At 42.8% G+C, this 18,791-nt stretch overlaps 1 protein-coding gene across 4 annotated transcripts in view; it reads left to right on the top strand.

The window, feature by feature from the left end:
* The window catches only part of HTR2C (5-hydroxytryptamine receptor 2C), a 216,570-nt gene that overhangs the window by 72,384 nt on the left and 125,395 nt on the right, over window positions 1-18,791 (top strand). The window contains exon 1 of one of the 4 annotated variants that reach the window (XM_088062778.1): window positions 10,711-10,817. The exons of the other annotated variants lie outside the window; for them this stretch is intronic. The gene's annotated coding sequence lies outside the window, so the exon portion shown is untranslated. Of the gene's footprint in view, window positions 1-10,710; window positions 10,818-18,791 lie in introns of those variants that run through there. 4 annotated transcript variants of the gene reach the window in all.

Below are 18,791 nucleotides of genomic sequence, written 5' to 3'. Positions count from 1 at the left end.
GTTGTATTTATGACCATCTCTAAGATGGTTGCAGTGTTTAATCAATATCTGCTCTAGCCATCAAAATGATGACCTTCCTTTCGGAGCTTGGCTTCCCTGCCAGCATCAAAGTGAGATACTGAGCTGTGTTTCAGGCATACAAAGAGTGCTGTGTTGCATTGGAGCTGGCGTCTATCAAATGTCAGGCTCTCAAGCTGCACCTGTGCTGCAGGCAAAGCTGCAACTGCATCACAAGTGGCTCCATTCACCTCAGCCAAAGGCCCCGGCAGCCCCTCCATCCCTTCTTCCTTGGCGTGTTCCACCTCTTCCTCCTTGTTGGGGGTTGAGTTTCTTTCTTTTTTACCTAAGTTTTTTTCCCATAAGTTGCTAGGAAACTAACTTCTGACTACCTATGGGTACTTAAGAAAAACAAAGTAAGTGGTCAAGGTCGGGAGAGGAGTGTAGCATCTGGCTACACTTCTTTTTCTCAGGGATTTTCTCTCTGAGGGGAGAGATACGGCGAGTTTTGGGGCTGGGGGCAGCTGTTTTCTCTCTCTCTGCCCTTCGGAGGAGAACGTGCGGCTTGGGGAAAGGAATTCGCTGCCACCGCCGTAACCCAGCCGGGACCCGCCTTTCTTTGCTGCTGGGCCCCGCGCCCCTGCCCTGCCCTGCCGGGACCTCCAGAACGGAGCTTCTGATACCTCTCGTCCGCCACCCCCGGGATTCCTGCTCATTCCTGTCCCTCACAGTTCTGCCGGGACACCGGGACCGCCTGCCCCAGGGGGGGTTTGTGAAGCAAAGCCTCTCCGCCATCCCTTCCCGTGTGGGCCAAGCCGCCATTACCGCGTGCTCCCTCAGGCCGCGCTCCGCCGGGAGCAGCAGCGCCCCTGCGGGCCGTGCCCGGAACTGCGCCGGGGGAAGGCTCGCTGGGCCTGCTTCTGTTCGTGTAAGTTCTGGAGTTATTGTTGTTTGTTTGCTTTATTGTACATACTGGTAAAGAACTGTTATTCCTACCCTCAGATCGTTGCCTGAGAGCCCCTTAATTTCAAAATTATAATAATTCGGAGGGAAGGGGTTTACATTTTCCACTCCAAGGGAGGCTCTTGCCTTCCCTAGCAGACATCCATCTTTTCAAATCAAGACACTCCTCCATCCATTATTATTATTTCTCCTCCTCCATGTATTATAAGCTTGATACAGAAAATATACTTGGATAATTACGTATGTGTCCCAGTTCCACATTGCTCTGGCTGTAGTGTGGAGGCAGATACACACTGGCAATGAGGAGGCAGAATGAGAAGACCAAACTTGGTCAGTTTTGCAGGAGGTTTTTTGACTCTCTCCCCAGCCCTTGTGATGTTTGGGAAAAGGCAGTGAATATTTGAGCCTTCATCTCTGGGTGGTGCTTTGTGCTCTGAAGAAGTTAATTTTTGATGGACTTCTCTGTGCATTGCTTACTGTCATTTTATATTGTTCAGTGAAACAACATCCTTGAGCTCTCCTGCTATGCAGGAATAAATTCTTTTAAAGACTGTGCACTTCTCTGATGCTTTCAGTATCTCTTCAGCTAAATCTCGCAGCCATCATCTCTCATGCAGCAGATATCCTGCCCCCAGATGCTCAGATAGTCACTTTTAAAATATAACACAGCTTGGTAGTAGCTGGTTGTCAGAACAGTCATGTTCTGTAAAGTGTTTTCTGAAAGAGTGGTAATTGTACATATAAAGCTTTCTTTTAGGCTTTCTTCTGTTTTGCTTCACCCATTTAATATCTGACTGTCCTCCACCTGGTGGCACATAGGTGTTCTACTTGAAGAGGAGAGACTTTGCTTTTTCTGCTCTGATCTGTTAAAACTTTTTCTCCCGTGCTAAAAATGGAGAATGTTGTATATCCTGGACCTTTTTGCTTGCCTCGTGAACACCTGTGGTCCACAAGCTGTGCAGAAACTGTCACATTTATATTTTTTGAAAGCAGTAACCTCTGACAGAGCCACAAGACAAATTCAGAGAGGGGCTGAGCATGTTCTGGTTCTGTCCTTGTGCCTGGTTGTGAAGATGGGAGAAATGTTTTATTGTGGGCCTGTTTGTAGTCACTTTTTGCAAGAAGTTCTTGGTTTTATTTTAGAATCAGAAATGTGGTTGAAGAAAATGAAATCAGGGTGTGAAGAACATGCTGTTATTGGAAGGAGTGTCAGCTTGTATTTGCTTGGTGATTTTGCGAGACTTTATAATGGTAATAGAAATGTTGGAGACTGGATACGCCTGGTATTTGAGTGTTTAAATACTTATTTATTTTTAAAAGTGGACTCAAACAAATGCTTTGTAGTATGATAAATTATTTATCCAAAGGCTACTTTGGTTTTGGTCTGATGAAATCCCAGTAAGAAGACAAAAACTGTTAGGGACTTGGCTTCTGTAGAGTTTCTAACAAGGCTTGATAATACAGGAGTTTAGGGGGAAAAAAAAAGTTATCTGAAATCCTGTTTACTCATAGTAGACTGTTCAAATTCCACTGCAGAAATGAGAATGGTTTTAGCATTCCCAGTCCTTGTTTTTTTAATGTTTGTTTGCAGAAATAAAATTAGACTGATCTTAGAATAAACAGTTAAGAAAACTTTTTAATAGGACACTATTTTCTGTGTGAAATGACATGCTTTCATAAAACGTAAATGTTGGGCTACTCTGAGCCATCCCATCTCCTGGAGAGCAGGGAAACTTGGCAGGAGTATGAGCAGGTAAGAGAGCTGCAGAGGGTGGAAGGAGAAGAGAGTGCAGGTGTGCTCTTATCCCCACTCCCAGGTGAGGGATGGAGCACTGTGGGGTGGAAGGCCACAGTGCAGCTTCAGGACATGCTAAAACCCATCTTTTACGAGGACAGCTGGCTTGCACTCTGTCTCAAAGCAGATGCCATCCGAAGATGCCCTCCAAATAAGTCTTGCACTATTTCAAAGAGGAAAAAGATGCTCCCCGAAGCTTTGGAGATGAAGCGTGTCCATTGGAGTGAGTGACAGGCTGGGCATGACCTCCTCCTCAGAGCTTTGGATTTGGGGATTTCTGTTGCCAGCATGCTTTAAAGGATAAGGAGCATTGCTGCTCATTAATTAGTAAAATTTGAGCTGACTTCAAGTGGTGCTTGGAAACATTACCAGTCAGAGTTTGGATTCATGCCCTTGAAGAAAAACGAGTTTTATGTTAGCTTTCCAGTTTTCATGAATCATTCTCCTTCTCCTAAAATAATGCTTCACCTCAGGAAGTATGACCAGCTTTGGGCAGATGGACCACTCTGAAGGCCGGTGCTATAAACCAGGAGTCTTTTGGGGACACATGACCAGCTCTGGTGGAGGTGCTGGCTCTGGCATGGCCAGTGGTAAGGGAGGGTTTGGAAAGCCCTGGGGAGCCCATGTCGCTGTCATTGCTGCACTAGGCAGAGCATCAAAGTGACCAGCTCTTGGTGGATTTCTAAATGCTGTCCTCCAGCATCCACCTCACAGTGGCCATCCCCAGCTGTGATGGCAGCACCCTTTATCATCTTTCTCCCTGCATCTCCTCTTTCACCACAGTGGAAGCTCAGTCTTTTCCTGGCTTTCTGAACCCTCACACCACCACTACCTTTTTAGGGCTGCTGGAGCTTTGACTTTCAGCTCATTGTTGAGGTGTGGATCTGAGATAGCACTTTGGACCTGTCTGCAGCCCTCGGAGCCCTCTCCAGTTGCCCTGGGTACAAGCACTCCCTGCTGTTTGGAGTCTGAACACAGGACCCTGCCAATGTGCCTCACCTCCAGTTTTGGGCTGGGAAGTCTCTGGACACATAACATGTGTTGACAGACAGAGGGCTGGAAAGCTTCCAGGATTTCTCTTATTCTGTTGAAAATCTGGTCAGTGTCCCTGTACCGTTGCTGAAGCTGTCCAGAGAAGGAAATTGTGTCAGTGCCAAATGCTGCTGTTAATCTGATCCTGTGTGATTGATGAACAGGTCTGAGAGTAACCAAATGGTTAATCTGTCCTGTAGATAGATATGCTTTATAATAAGACCTGCCTCTTTTATAAAATTAGAACATGAATGTGCACAGGCATTATATAACTGAGAAGTGAATACTGTATATGGAAACATGATGGATTAATATATATTGAAGACTTTGATTGTTCTCCTTTCTGTCCTTCTGGAAGTTTATGGAAACATATGAAAAGTTTTCAAATGACCTTTGAAATTAGCTTGTAACCTATATAGTTGATCATAATTTTCTGTTCTCTGAGCCAGCAGTGTTTAAGGATTCATAATTCAGTATTTCAAAAAATCGTCAGTGGCTTCACTATATGAAATTTTAAATATTCTGAATGTACTTCTGGCATTCAGTGGTTGTATTTGTTCATTCAAATGTAATGGATATTCAATAGCACCTATTATAAGCTTGATACAGAAAATATACTTGGGTAATTACATATGCCTACACTTGATATAAATTTAAATCTTTTTCTGCCAAGAGGTCTGGTAAAAAAAAAAACAACACGATTTTTTCACATTTTATGAAGATTCAGTTCAGAATTTTTGAATTAATGAAAGAGAGGTTTGTGGGCGAAAGAAGGATCCACCTCCCTGGTGCACAAAGCAGGGCGTCAGTTCTCTACTTCTAGCAAACCTTTCTGTGCTCTTTGAATTATCTTCTGTACTTTACTCACTTGCAGAGATTGCAACCACTGTTCATCATAAGCATCTGAGTGCTTTTCTGAAGTGGAAACAGAAACGAATGATGTTGATAGCAACATATGGTTTTTTAAATTTTAAGAGTGTATATTTCACCTACTTAGGTGATGCAATATAAAAAATTGGGTACTATTTCCTACAGGCTGGCACGTGTATGTGGGACTTTGGCGCTCTGAAGGACAGGTGCTCCCTGGTGAAAGAGCTGTGCAGTGCTGAGTGTTCCTCTGGTTCTCTCACAATGCTGACCAGGCAGGTGACTGTAAGCATCAGGAGCTGCTCAAAGGAGGCTCTGTTTGGGTTTTTCATTTAATGCACCCCCAGCCTCTGAGCCAGGAACAAGCATGGTTCACTGAGCTGGTGAAGGATATCAGCGAAGGGAACAGTTTTGCTGAGCTCACAGTATGTTTGAGATTGGTTCAAACTCCAGTGAACTTTATTTTGACAATGGCCAAGCAGTTTCTTTAGGTCAAGAAAGAAAGGAAGTGTTTGGTGTGAAAGGAAGAATTTTAATCAGACTTTATTTATCATTCTATGAATTAATACCTGGAAAGAAGAATTGCATTTTGGAAACTGACTGCATTCATAGGAACTGCTATATATCTTATGCTGCCATAGCAACATAGGAGTGCAGTGAGTTAGAAATCTCCCAGTTATTAGAAAACCTGAATTAAACCAAATATTGAAAAAATTGTGTTTGCATAACAGCTAAGGTTCTGTCTTCTCTCATGAGGTTTTGACCTTGTTTCAGGTAAAGGGATATCCTTGATTCTCAAGAGTAAGGCTTGACTGAGAGAAACAGTTTATTTTATACTGAAGAGTATGAGAATAGCTGTGCTGTGGTACTGTATGGCAAGTCAGATATGTGAACATATATTTAGGCTGCTGACTATGCTTAAAGCTGTCTTGAAGAATATTTTAAAAGGTTGTGAAGAATGGTAAAAAAACCCTCAATTCTCTACCTTACGTTCCCTTTTTGTGAAACAAAGATGCTTATATTTATTTATTTCTGCGTAATGACAGATGAAACAAAACATTTTATGCAAAAGGAGTTTTTTGAAGGGCAAGAAAATAGCAAGAATGTAATGTTAGCAAAGACTCCAATGAATTATTTGGTTTCCACCTAATATTTGAGGAGAGTACTGAGGCCGGGTTTGAAAATATTGTGAGGTCAAGAATTCTATATTGCTTTCTGTATGAAATAACTCTCCATTAGGATAAAAAAAGAACACTTCCTATGATGTGTTAATGGGAAGAAATTTCTGGAAAATATTTATTGGGATAATTTCATTTGGAAAACACCCTGCTATTACCCTAATGCCATGAAGAACAATTCTGTGAGCTCTCAGGGCATGTGGAAAAATCTCATCTTTCTTGTGTTGTCAGTGACAAAGTGAGAGATGGAAGAAGGAAATGTGTTGTGGTATTGCTTTACTTTTAATCTTATTTTTCCTGATCTTTCTTATTTTAGACTTTAATAATGTATCTGTTGTAGTTTGATCTTTTGTCAGAGATTGCTAATACGTCTCCAGACCATCTTTTCTGCTGTGATTTTATAAATACCTAGTTGCAATATCCATTAAAAACATCTGTGGACTTTAATAAAGTTTTATTTGTTATGAACTTATTTGCCTGAAGCTCTGAGTTCTGAAAGTATACTTTTAGTGCTGCTTTTCAAAAGCTTTCAAAATACTTATGGTTGAGGGGATTAGGAATTTTTTTTCCTATTTTGCAGTGTTCCTAGCAGTTGTTAATAATGTGTTTTTAAAGATCCAGGTATAGTACAAGTGCTGAAAAAGAAAAGTGCAAATGCAGCCGTTTCTGAAACTTCTGCTAAAGCACTGATAAATCTATTGGCTTCCAGGAACACTGCAGTGCCATTACACTGAAATATTGATAATTGCAATTAAACTTAGATTATTTCCCGTACACTTTCTTCTTACAGTGCCTTTTGATGTACTCCCTTTTCTTTAACTCACTAGCTCTGAAGTAGTTTCTTCCTTTCTACAATTGACTCTTGGGCATTCCAGTTGGCTGCATCACCTCTTTTTCCAGCAGAGAACTTTTCCCAGTGCTGCTGCAGGGCTTGGGCCACCAGAGGCTGATTTTCCTCTCTGAAGCAACTCGTGACCTCTCCACCCTGGCTTTATGGTGTCCTCATTGTACATGCTGTGTGTATTTGCCACATACACAGCGCATGCAATGTGGACATAATGGAGCTCAATGGCCGCCTGAGAATAGAAAAAATACCTGCAAGACATGCTGTGGGCCTGGTTATGGTCTGAATTTCATTTTTTTTTTTATATTTTTAATTTTTTTTTTGTTTTTTTTTGTCATAGGATTTTAAAGCTTACTTGGTGTGCATGTATGCTGTTCTTCTGTATGACATGGGGTCCAAAAATTGTGTTGCAGACACAGGAAAATAAGGCATTAGACCTTACAGGGTCATTGCAGTTTTCCAGATCTCCACAAAAGAAATCTTTTTGCAGGACTTAAATAATAGCAGGGATCTAATTTTGGCTCCTAATAGCAAGGTGATTCACTTTGGGTACGTGTATTCTACTGGTGCTTTTTTGTGGTGTTTCATTTTTTTGCACATTCTGTGCTTTGTACTCTCACTGAGAGTTTGGGGAAAAAACCTCTGTTTCTCATCTAACAAGAAAATGTGCAAATCTTGTATCAACATTTAAGTTTGGGCTTTTTTGTTGTTGTTATTCGTTGTTTTGTTTTTATTTTTGTTTGGTTAGTTTCTTTCAAAAACCAAAAGAGCAAAACAAAACCAAATCTTTTGGTTTGTTTTAAATAAAAAAAATCCCCAAACCCTGTCATTTGTATCCTAGCTTTTTACAATGTTATTCCATGAGAAGTTTTTTAATGTTTCTCTTGTTTTCAGGCAGTTCTACTCACTCATCTACATTAGCAAACACAGAGCCACGGTCCATGTTTTCTCTGCCATGAATTAACACTTTTGAATGGTGGGGGTTTTTTTCTAGGTGATTTAGACAAACTGAACATTTGTGTGTATAGCAGTTATCCCTAGTAAGTGCTAAAATACAAGGAATTAGATATTTAAAAGTGAAAATTATTGCAGGGAATAATATTGCACCTAAAATTACTTGTGGAGACTGCAAAAAATGAAAGTTCATTCTCAACTGGATATAGCCTGAATCTGTAGGCCAAAATCTGCTCTCAGGAGCTGAAGCACTACAGAACAGGAACTGCTGTGCTCTTTTCATTCTGCTGAGATAAAATTTTAAAAGGAGGGGTGTGTGGTGGCATGGGACACATTTTCAGAGACACTGAGGATGTGCCAACAAACAGCTCTCTTGGGGGAGCTGCACTGTGGGAATATCATCTCAGCATCCTCATCTCATTGCCTGTCCTGAGCCTACATGAATACAAATAAAGACCTGACATGAGATGATGAAAATTAGTTTCTGATGTTTAAAATAAAAGTGTACCCAGTGCAGAGAGTACCAAAGCTGTGCTTTGCTTCCAGGTATTTTTCCAAGAGGAGCTGGGATGTAACCCCCCAAATCTCAGGTGTTGGTTGTGGCTGGTGGGAGCTGATGGAGCTCCTCTGACCTCGCCCTGTGTCCCACTTTAGGGAAGGACTCCTTGAAGGCTGGGACTCTCCTCTGCCAGGGTAGTTTTGCTCTCACTGGATTATTTTTCATTCCTCCCTATAAATCACTATTTTCATTAATCCAATTGCTGGAAAAGGATTATAGCCTCAGAATAAAATCCAGTCGTAATTAAAAATGTAAAAGCTGCTTATGTTTTTAGGCCAAAGTTATTAGGAGAAGGTATCAACCTACCAATATTAATACCCCAGTCTCAGTTGGGAGGCTGTTATCATGATGAAAGTGCCTGATAATGGCCTGGTTACTGAATATTTTATTGCAGATAACTTCTGCTTGTGTTTGCCTCTCATCTATATACACCATAAGCTATCTGCAGCAGTCTGCTTCTCACATGCTTTGTGGGCATTCTTGGATTTTTTCACATTTCAGGAAAACTCTTTTTTTTAAGAGCTAATCTAGAAATATTGTAACAGCAAAAATAGTTTGTGACAGACTGTTCAGGGCACAAGGGCTGTGGGAATCACCTCTGTAAGAGGATTGAGGCATATTCCAGTCTTCAACATCTGCATCTTAAGCCATCTTTTCATAATGAATACTCCCTTATCAAATATCCTCTCTGCATTTGTAGTTTCCATCAAACCCCTATCTGGACAAAGAAAAATGGCAAATTGGAACAGCTCTCAGCCATCCCATTATTCATGCCATGTGCTCAGCTTTCAGGCATGCAGTTGTCTGGGTATTCAGTTTGCAAGCTTTCTTTGTCACTCTTTGAGTAGAGCACATTTTAATTACCTCTTTATAATTAAATCAATTGAGGGGCTAGAGTTACCTATTATTATTTTTAATCCAAAGATTGAAACTTCCTTTGACCTTTGGTTTCTTCAAATGGGAGATGTTTTATTTTGTCTCCACTGTTTGGAATTAAATGAGTTTTCTGTGAAGGAAAGGATGCTGAAAGACTTATTCCCTGATGGAGGATTTAGATGAAAAATTACGGACCTGGATGATTCTCAAACTGCATTATTCAGAATCTCCTCCACCTAGACTGTGCTCAGCTTCGCAGACTCAAACATCCTTCACCTGACAGTCCGTGCTGTTTGGTCCTCTGATGGTAAATGAGCTTTGCATCTGAAGCAGTGAATGGAATAGTTTAGAGCATCAGTGCTAAACTGCAAAAGGGATGGAAACAAATTACCTCCCAAATGTCCATTTATCAGCCTCTGAGCTTACAGTGAGTTTTCAGTGAAGAAAGCTCTTTCTGATATTCCTTTCTGGTTTAGGTATGGGTTTTTTTTGATAGTTTTTTCTTTTTCTCCTTCCTTGGTTTGCTTTCCCAGTTCCTTTTCATGACGATCTTTTGATCTTTCCTTTCAGAAACGGCATATTTGTGATCTTTGTTCTCCTCCAAGTGGCCCCATGTGGCTTGTGCTTTGTTTTTTGGGGTCTCAGAAGCAATGCTGACATTCTTCTCCATCTGATTTAGGGAAGCTCTCTGCTCTCTGTCCAGTGTTGCTGGTGTCCCAGGCAGGTGCTGAGGTCCTGATTTCCTTGGCTCCTCTTTCTCTTGCTCTGTGCTGGGGTTTGGCTGCTCGTGTTCAGCCTGGCTGTGGTGGTTGTACTCTGGGGTGCCTGATGGCAGCACCAGCTGCTAGTCCAAGTTATTTCAAAATGTTTATTTACATAAAATAAATTTAGTCTCTAGGTTGCACTGAGGAATTCTCTGTATCTCTAGTCTGTTCTAGCAAGAAAGATGTTGTGCCAGAAAGAGAGATTTCATAAGAGGCAGCATTAAAGGACTGCATGTTTTTACTGCTGTGCACAGCTGAGAAATTCCAAATTTAGTATTGTCTGCATGTGGTGGAAAAATACAAACTCGGGGAAAAAAAGGCTAAAAAAAGAGAAATGTAAAGATTCAGCAGAGTGTTCCTTTATGTGTTTCCACTGTAGAAGTCTTGAACCTCAGTGAAGTGCTGATTTTTCCGCTGCTAACACACTTGCAGGTCTACTGGGTACAGTATGAAATTTGTTTCTTGCTGTCAACAGCCTTGCTCGACTCTTGTTTTTGGGAGCAGGAGCCTTTCACATGTGCAGGACTGGTGGAGGGGAATGAGTGATGGGGACTGAAGCCTGTAATACAGAGAGAACTTGAAACTTTGCCTGTTGCCCTAAATAACCAGCAAAGAACAGCACCGCAAATCCCTGCCTTCCACATGTTCTGGTCCCCTTGCCTAAAACTGGACGTGGAGCAGGAATCTGAGCTACCAAGCACCTTTTTCTGCATAAATCACTTTTGCCAGGGAGTGAGACGTGCTGCCCTGTGCCCTGGCTCCCGGGCAGCTGCTGGGGCAGGCACAGCTCAGCCACAGCAGCAGGGTCTCACTTTCTGCCTGTGCCCTGGCTGCTCTGCTGCTGCCAGCACACCCTCTGCAGCAGGGGCTGCTTAAACCTGACTGGTTTGTGAGTGTGCACTGGTGTTGGGAGTTCTTCATTCTGCATTCTTCTAATAGTTTTCTCTTGCTGGAGATCAGCTGGATCGGGAGCACTGAGCAGAGGAAGGTGGGTGTGTGTAAGAAGAGTTTGATGCTTGTGTGGTGCTGGTCCCTGCCCTGTTGGTTTGAGAGAAGAGCAGTGGGGTGGTGTGCTGGAGGAGAGGATTCTTTTCACCTTTATAATGCTGGACCTCTTTTTTTGGCAGAGCCAAGCTCTGGAGTAGACAGAGAATCATAGAAGCATTTAGGGTGGAAAACTGCCTTCAGATCATCAAGTCCACCCGTGTGCTGTAAACCTTCATTCTGCACCACTTCCTGAGCAGTAACTCCTACCTAAGGTGCTGCAAAGCCATGCTCTGCTGCTGAGTTCTGTCTGCAGCAAATGGAACACCTGCAGATCCAGGATGAGGCCAGGATGTGCACAGGGGAATGGCCCTGGCTCTAGTTCTGCTTCCATGGACTGCAGGCTGGAAGGGTTCAGGCTGCCTTTCAGTATGAAGGGTGGAAAGAAATGAGCTGTCTCTGGGCAGCTGCTGCAGCTGACTGACCTTGTCTAGAAATTCTCATCTCCCCAGGAGTGTCTCTGGGCAATGTTGTCTCTCCTCAAAGCAGTCCTTGCTGGCCCCTTTCCTGCCCTTGTGGATTAGGAGAGACTGGGCTGCTTGTGAATGCTGAGGGACAGGGTTCAGGGAGAAGGTGGCTTCCAGGGCACATTCCTACAGCACTATGGGGGCAGAGCTCTCTTAATTTGTTTAATTCTTGTTAAATGTTTTCAGATAGTTTGTCATTATTTTCTGTATTTTTCTTACAGTCCATTTTCTTTCCTCTCTTGTCCCCTTTCTCCATAATTTCCTTCTGACTCTATAGGATTATGCTTTGCATGAGAAATGTTGTGGTAGAGCTACAAGATGTTTTTGTTTTGAGCTTTTCCCTATCCATCAATTAGGAAAGCTGTAGGGCTTTTTAATTACTCTGACAATGAGGAACAAAGTTTCTTTTGTATTTTTTTTGTCATGCTTCCTTGAACAACTTTAAAATTGTAATATTCTAACTTTCTCTGTGGGCTTTTTTGCATTATGCTGATAACGTGGATTTGAAGTTGCATAGGTATACTCCCAAAGGCTGTGCGCAAATGAATTCACTGCTATTGATGAGCATTCAAATTGACAAAAACACTGACACCGAAAGTTACATGTTAAAAAAGGACAGAACACAAATAATTTAAATATTTTTCTCATGTTTGAGTATATTTGTGGTGTCTGATTGAGCTGGTTAGCAAAATAAAGACAGATGGCAATGAATTCATTCCAACACGTTTTCATCATGGTACAGCTATTCCGACTTCTCACAGCCGCTGTGAAAATTATTTTCTTGTTTAAATTTCCCTTGCTGCTGCTGTCCATACCCTGTCCAGGGAATTTAGAAGTAGTGTGATTAGAATATGCATGGAGAATGATTTTTATTTGCAAAATAAAAATTAAAATAACTGAATGAGGTGCTGCCTTTAAGCAGATGGTCAGTAGTGCCATGAGTAAGAATTTAACTCCTTTTCCTTTAAAGTTCATATCAAAACTTTAGCAGGATTAGAGCAGAGTTTATCATAATTGAACTTCAGTCAGGCACTTTTCAAATTTTGAAGATGACACAGTAATTTCTAGTCCTGCCTTCATTAGAAAGAGTGAGAACATTGCTGTTAACTTGAGAAATGAGCGGCAAGAGCTGGACCTGGCGTGCCTGTGCATCCCCAGCAGCTCACCTGTTTGTCTGGACACTGGCAGCATGATGGGACCATCATGTCTGTGTGTGGGAATGGGCAGCAAATATGTTCTAACAGTTTATAGCAGAAAATGGGGAGGAGAGGAAATGCCCTGCAAGGACTGTAACCACTTGTAATTCATACTTTGTCCAACAACTCTGGTGTTGTTGGAGCTTCTGCCCTAAATAAATATAATATTTAATGTTTTTATCTTAATGCAATAATTGTATTATTTAGTAATTTCATCTATGGCTTTGAAGGAATACTTGAATTTTCAAGGATTGCACTAACCAGTCAGCATCTTACCTCATTCCTTTGACATATTTCAAAAGTGCCCATTATCTTGGTACTTTCCATATGCAGAAGATTCTAAAATCAGTGTATATTGCTAGAAACACAGCACTCAAGGTCTGTATGAAAAAGTGCAGAAAACACAAGAGTAAAGAAGCATTCACTGTAGTATAAATTGCTGGGGGTGGTTTTGAGACATCTGCACAATATTTGCTGAACTGCTCAATTGGTTTGGTTCTTCTATGTCAGATTTACTACAGAATTTATAGATATGAGGAAACATATGTCTTGAATATAGATTATTTTTGTTTTCCTTTGCTGTTGAGCATCCCAGCAGTGACTGGAGTGTGGATGTGCTCTGTCATTATCCCTCCCAGGCCATTTCTCTGTTTGCCTCCCTGCCTGTCATGGGTGTGTGCATGGGCAGAGTGCAGAGGGGACAGGTCAAGCTCAGCACTCCTCACCTTTCCCTCCCTCCTGTGCTCCTGGAGAATGCTGTCCAGTCTCCTGCTGACAGGAACTGCCAGCCTCTGCAAGGGAAGAATGCCCACAGGGTATAGGAGTACTGCCTTAGAAGGGCTGCTCACAACCAGTGTAGTGCCCTGTGCTTTCCGTAAAGCTTTGGAGCTGTGAGTGAGGTGTTAAAGGAGGATATTTATCTGCCTGTCCTGTCCAGCAGCCTCCTGAAGCTCAGGGAGGCTGAAATCCTGGCAGCCACTGTTGGTTTTACCTCTCTTCTGTTACTGCTTGTTCCTCCCCTGGCGGGGCTCTGGGAGTGCCTGGGATTTCTGCAGCAGCTGCCCTGTGGCCAGGTCTGGCCTGGCCTGAGCCAAAGCAGTGCTCGGACTACTCTTGAGCAAAGCTGTCTGTGGGATTGTGGTCAGAAGGCTCCAACTGAGGTAGCTGCAAAATCTAACATTTTCTGACTCTGAATTGCCACCATGTCCATTAATGGAAATGTTTTCTCCCTAGATGTAATAGACCAAACAAAAAGAAAGGCACAAATAGTGAGGTTAAATACTGCATGCTAAAAATGTAGTGCTGTTCTGTGCTGGAGGTGGTGAGAAGACCAGAAGTACTTTGATAGAAGGAAAGAGGTGGAAATTTGAGGGAGGAAAAAAAAGTAAGGGCTTGTGCATATGCATCATTCTGGGGAGAAGAGGGTAGGAGGGAATATATTGACATCTGTAGATGCAAGCTAGGATTACAAAGAGCCAAGAGAATTATGCTTAAATTCCAGCAGGTATTTTGGGAGAGAGGAACAACGTAATAGCTGTTCAGGGTAAGGCCAGTCTGTCCAGCAGCCCTGTCCATGTGGATTTCCCCAGGGTTAGTGTAGGAAAAGCCTCTAGAGGCATCCTTGGGAACAGGGACTGCTGGAAGTTCCAGCCCCACTTCTATCTCCTTTTGGTAATCTGGAAATCAACCTGGTTCTCCAAATGAAATGTTCAGGGTGGCCAGGAGTTAGAAACCACCAAAAAACCCTCATCTAAGGGAATTCCAGCCCTTGGAGAGGTGGTGAGTTTGCCATCTCTAAACATATTTTAGAGGCAAGAGCTGTTTTTTGGGAATATGAGGGTTGTCTCAAGGGCTGGTTTGTTGGCTGTGCATGGGGTCTGTCCTGAGGGCAGTTTGTCCAGCTGTGTGGCTGCAGGCAGCTCCTGACCAGGCATCCCTCCTTACCATTCATAACCAGCACTGCCAGTTCAGTGTGCAGCTCTCCAGTGCTGTGTGCTGGGAAAAGGCAGCCATGGAAGAACCAGCACGATGATGGCAGGCTGGTAATGTGCTCCCTGTTTCTCTGGAGAGCACTGCCGTGGCTCAGGGGTGCCAACACTTTGAACTCTGACAAACCTAAGGACCTGACTTCTATTACAAGTCTAGTCTATGGAAGAAGTGAGTTTTTAATTTTTATTCTTTTTTTGACTGCCACCAAAATACCATGCAGTTGAGGGGAACATGCTGTATCCTTTGTGTCTGTCACATATTTTGGTATTTGCTGTGGAGCTGTAGCACGTTCAGCGTGTGGTGTAGGCTCATTCAGTCCCATCTCTGTTGCATCTCCTACAGTGAAATGCTATCGCTCCCTATTTCTTTCTCTTTTCTCTCCCTTCCTGTGTTCCCGACTTGCTTTCCATTCCAGATACCCATTCTTAGCCTTTGAGAAAAGGCTTTCACACAGGCATGTGTCCTGCATTTTGGTTGGAATTTACTTAGCTCATCACAGCCTGATTTGTTCATGGGAAGAGATTGTGTTGCCAGGTCCTAGCACTGACAGCATGAGAGAACATTTTCACAGGATAGAGATAGAAGTATGTCTATGGCAAATTAAGCCTACATTAGACTTGTTCATGTCTTGAACAGGGTAGCAGAGTCACATTTCACCATGTGAAGATAACCAAACCACCGTGCTCAGGCAATAACACCAGCCCAGGGGATCGAGCAGCTCCCATTGCACTCTGTCACTATGGTGCTGCTGTTACCCGACATTTGCCCTCTTAAAGCTCATCTGGGGCTGCCAAAATGTGTCACATCCGTGGTTTTCTTACTGCAGGTGGTTCTGATTCCTGTGTCTCTTTGCTAATGTCATTTTTGTAAATGGAGTGAAGGCTCTCGAGTCATTTAAGCGTGACCTTTGAAATGTCACTGCTAATTTATTCTCCCACCATCACTGATCTTGGAAAGACTTGGCCATGCGTTCTTTTAACCCACTTATTATATAAGTTCACAGATCATGACATTTCCAGCTTTTTTGGAACACCATCTGCTTTTAGGGCAGTTTAGTGTTAATGTAAAGCTCCAGAACTAGTATTGCCCTGGTTCACGTGACTCTGTTGTGATATTGAGTTCCTCTGAGAAATCTTCTTCTTACTGTTCCATCTGGGGAGAAACATCAGGAATTTCTAAGTCTCTTAGCTGTGCTGCATTATTTCCCTCACAAAGGTTATGTGTGTTAGCTCAGTAGAGTGTCTCAGTGTTTACTAGGAACATGTGAAAGATTTCAGAGAAGCACGACCTTGCTGTGCAGATTTCTCAGTGGAAGTTCTTTCACATTGAGCAGCAAAGAAAGACAAGAACTTTGTCTGAGGGCCAAATGTGTGATTCATACCATTAAGGTGAAGCTGGGCACTTCATATCATCATCTCATGTCTGAGGATGAGATTATGCTTGTGCTTTAGACACATGATTTACTCTTCTTTCCTGGCCTCTTCTTTGACCTGCTGGCCAAAGATTCCTGATGCTGCTGAGGGTTGATGGGTGTGCACAGAGAAAGAAGCTTCAGAGCTGTTGTGCCATCCTTGGGTGGCTGTGGCCTTTGAGGATGGTAAGAACTACAGCCAAAATTTGTGCCTGAGAAGGTTTGCTTTTGGCTTCATTTCTTCCTCTCCCAATCTTTCTATTTTGGATTGTTTGAGGGGGTGGGCTGGAGAATGAGGGGAATTGGGAAATTTCTGATTAGAAGTGTGATTTCAGAATATTATACATGGTAAAAGTAAAGGCTGGGGGATATAAATGTAAAGGGTGCAAAAGTATGTCCTACTGAGCTGCTTGTACAGGACAAAGCCTGGAAAGGGTTGTGCTCAAGACCTTGGGTCTTCAGTCGCTTTTGAAGACATGAAATCTTCTTAAGAAAGAAAAGCAAATATTCTTGTTAGTGCCCAATTATTGGAGCTGAGTGAAGCTGTACAAAATTTGCCATCACTGGCATGTTTTCAATGAAATTTCACATTTTCATAGGTGGATGTCTCTGAGAAATCTTATTTTTCTTCATATTAATGCAATTCTGAACTAGAACAGACAAAAGAGTATTTTTGTAGAAATGCTTACAAAAATACTGCTCTGTGTCTGGACCAGATCTATGTGACAGTTGCTAGGAGCAAAAAATGAGTGTGGCACTTCAGAATCTGACTTGATGTGTGGGAACTAATTTTTATTTAGCAAAAATAATATCACATGGATGCATGGCTATTTTCTTTGCTTTTTTCCCCCAGTTCACCTTGCCAGCTTGGGCTGAAATTAGAACCATGTAAGTCACTAAATAGCTTCAAGAAACCCTGTTTTTTAATAGCTTTGACTTAGCAACCTAGAATTAGAGTTCATGTGTATCAGACGGCATCTAAATTATTGAGGATACTTTTTTTTTTCTTCAGCAAAACTAAACTTCTAATTTTCAGGGCAGCTCCCACTTGTGTGTGGTATTTTTGCTGGCTGGTGCTTGACTGGTCTAGCAGACTTCAGCACTTTGCTTTCCTGCTTCCCTGTGAAGGTAACCAGTTACTTTTGCCCCGAAGTGTGTTCATCGACTGCTCTGAATTCCAAGATTAAAATTACAGAATGTGCAAACTGTTTATTCTTTATCACCAGATGTGGTATTGAGCGCTCACTCTTTCCTTGTGCATGTCAGAACATGTAATTTTTTTATTATGGATTGTTTAATTAACCACGGTAATTGTTTCTCTGTGTTGTAAGAGATGTTGTGTTTCAAATTCTTCTGGAGAAGAGATGCTGCTTGCTTGGAAAATCATATTTTTTATGGGGATTTGTAAAGAGTGTGACTGCATGGGGGAGGCCCTGCTTTCCCCTTGATTCAGTGGGTTTTTTGCTTCCTGCCATAATGTTCAGGCTTGCCAGAGGATGTGTGGAGAGGGTGCTGGGCACAGCAACACTGAGGAATAATGTGCTAGCAGGGTTATTTGGTCTGCTCTTTCTGGAGGTAGGGGGTGCAGATCCATGTGGCAGCAAAAGTGCAGAGGTTACTGTTGTCTTAAATCCCACAGATCCACCTGAAAATGGTCACAAAGGGCTTATGTCTTCTTCCCCCAGAAGGTGGCAGGATCTGTAGCCCAACTGAAGTGCACCTGCCCCAGTGCACACAGCATGGGCAGCAAAAGGAGGGTGTGAGAGCCACTGTGGAGCAGCAAAACCGTGGAACTCAGGATAAAAAGAGAATTTATGACTTTTGGAGGAAGAGCTGTGCAAATCAGGGGACTGCACTGAGTAATGAGTTCATGAAGGGAGAAAATTAGAAGGGCCAAAACCCAACTAGAACCTGTTTCTGGAATTACATCAGTGACAAAATGAGGGCTGTGGACAATCTCCATCTTTACTGGATGCAAGAGGAAAAGTGGCAAAGGATGAGGAAAAAGCTGAGGTACTTAATACCCTCTTTGCCTCAGTCTTTATTAGTTGTCCTGTGGGTGTCCAGCCCCCGAGATGGGGAGCAGAATGGATCCCCCGTGGTCTGAGGGGTCAGTGACATACTGCACCGCTTGGATAGGGCTGGGTGGGATCCACTGCTGGAAGAGCTCTCTGAGCCCTGCCCATCCCTCACCAGCAGTGCTGGCTAGCCAGGAAGGTGCCCCTTGACTGGAAGTAAGCAACTCTACTGCCCTTCTACAGGAAGGGCTGGAAGGGCAACGTGGAGAGCTACAAGCCCTTTGTAACAGGGATTTTCTATGAGATGGTAAAGATTTTCTGTGTGATCCCAGTTTTGGTTTTCCTTCAGTAGTCATTTCTAGGTGCTGATCTTTTAGCTCCACTACTTTCTGCCTCAAGGTTTGTATTAGGGGGCTTCTCACATCTGTGCATTAAACCTCAGAGCACCTGAGATAGTTTTGAGAACTGCAGCAGTGCAGTGGGGTCCCAGAGAGGAAATTCTGACCCATTAGGATTACACTGGGACTGTTTATCCCACTACAGGATACACTACAGGATACAGTCCACTACAGGAGTGAGTGCTGAGGGCTGCATGTGTTGAACTATGCCCAAATTACAACTTTTTGGCAGTGGATCTCCTCTAGCTGGCAGTGTTGCAAGTGCAGTGAGCCCATATCCCGTCAGGACTCATTCTTCCTTCTGGACCAAGCAAGCCAAGGGCCCACAGCCTCTTGTTAGACTCAGAGTAGCACCCTTCTCTACTTAGTTCAGACTCTGCAGGAGCTCCAGAATCTCTATCATTAAAAAGGTGCTTTGAAAGCTAAAGATTTTTAGAAA

The sequence above is a fragment of the Pseudopodoces humilis genome, chromosome 15 (assembly GCF_049639895.1).
Source record: "Pseudopodoces humilis isolate 2021_Gansu_Grassland_sample_001 chromosome 15, ASM4963989v1, whole genome shotgun sequence".
Taxonomy (NCBI): Eukaryota; Metazoa; Chordata; class Aves; order Passeriformes; family Paridae; genus Pseudopodoces; species Pseudopodoces humilis.
Note: the sequence above shows the minus strand (reverse complement) of the source record. Positions and strands in the feature narration are given on the sequence as shown.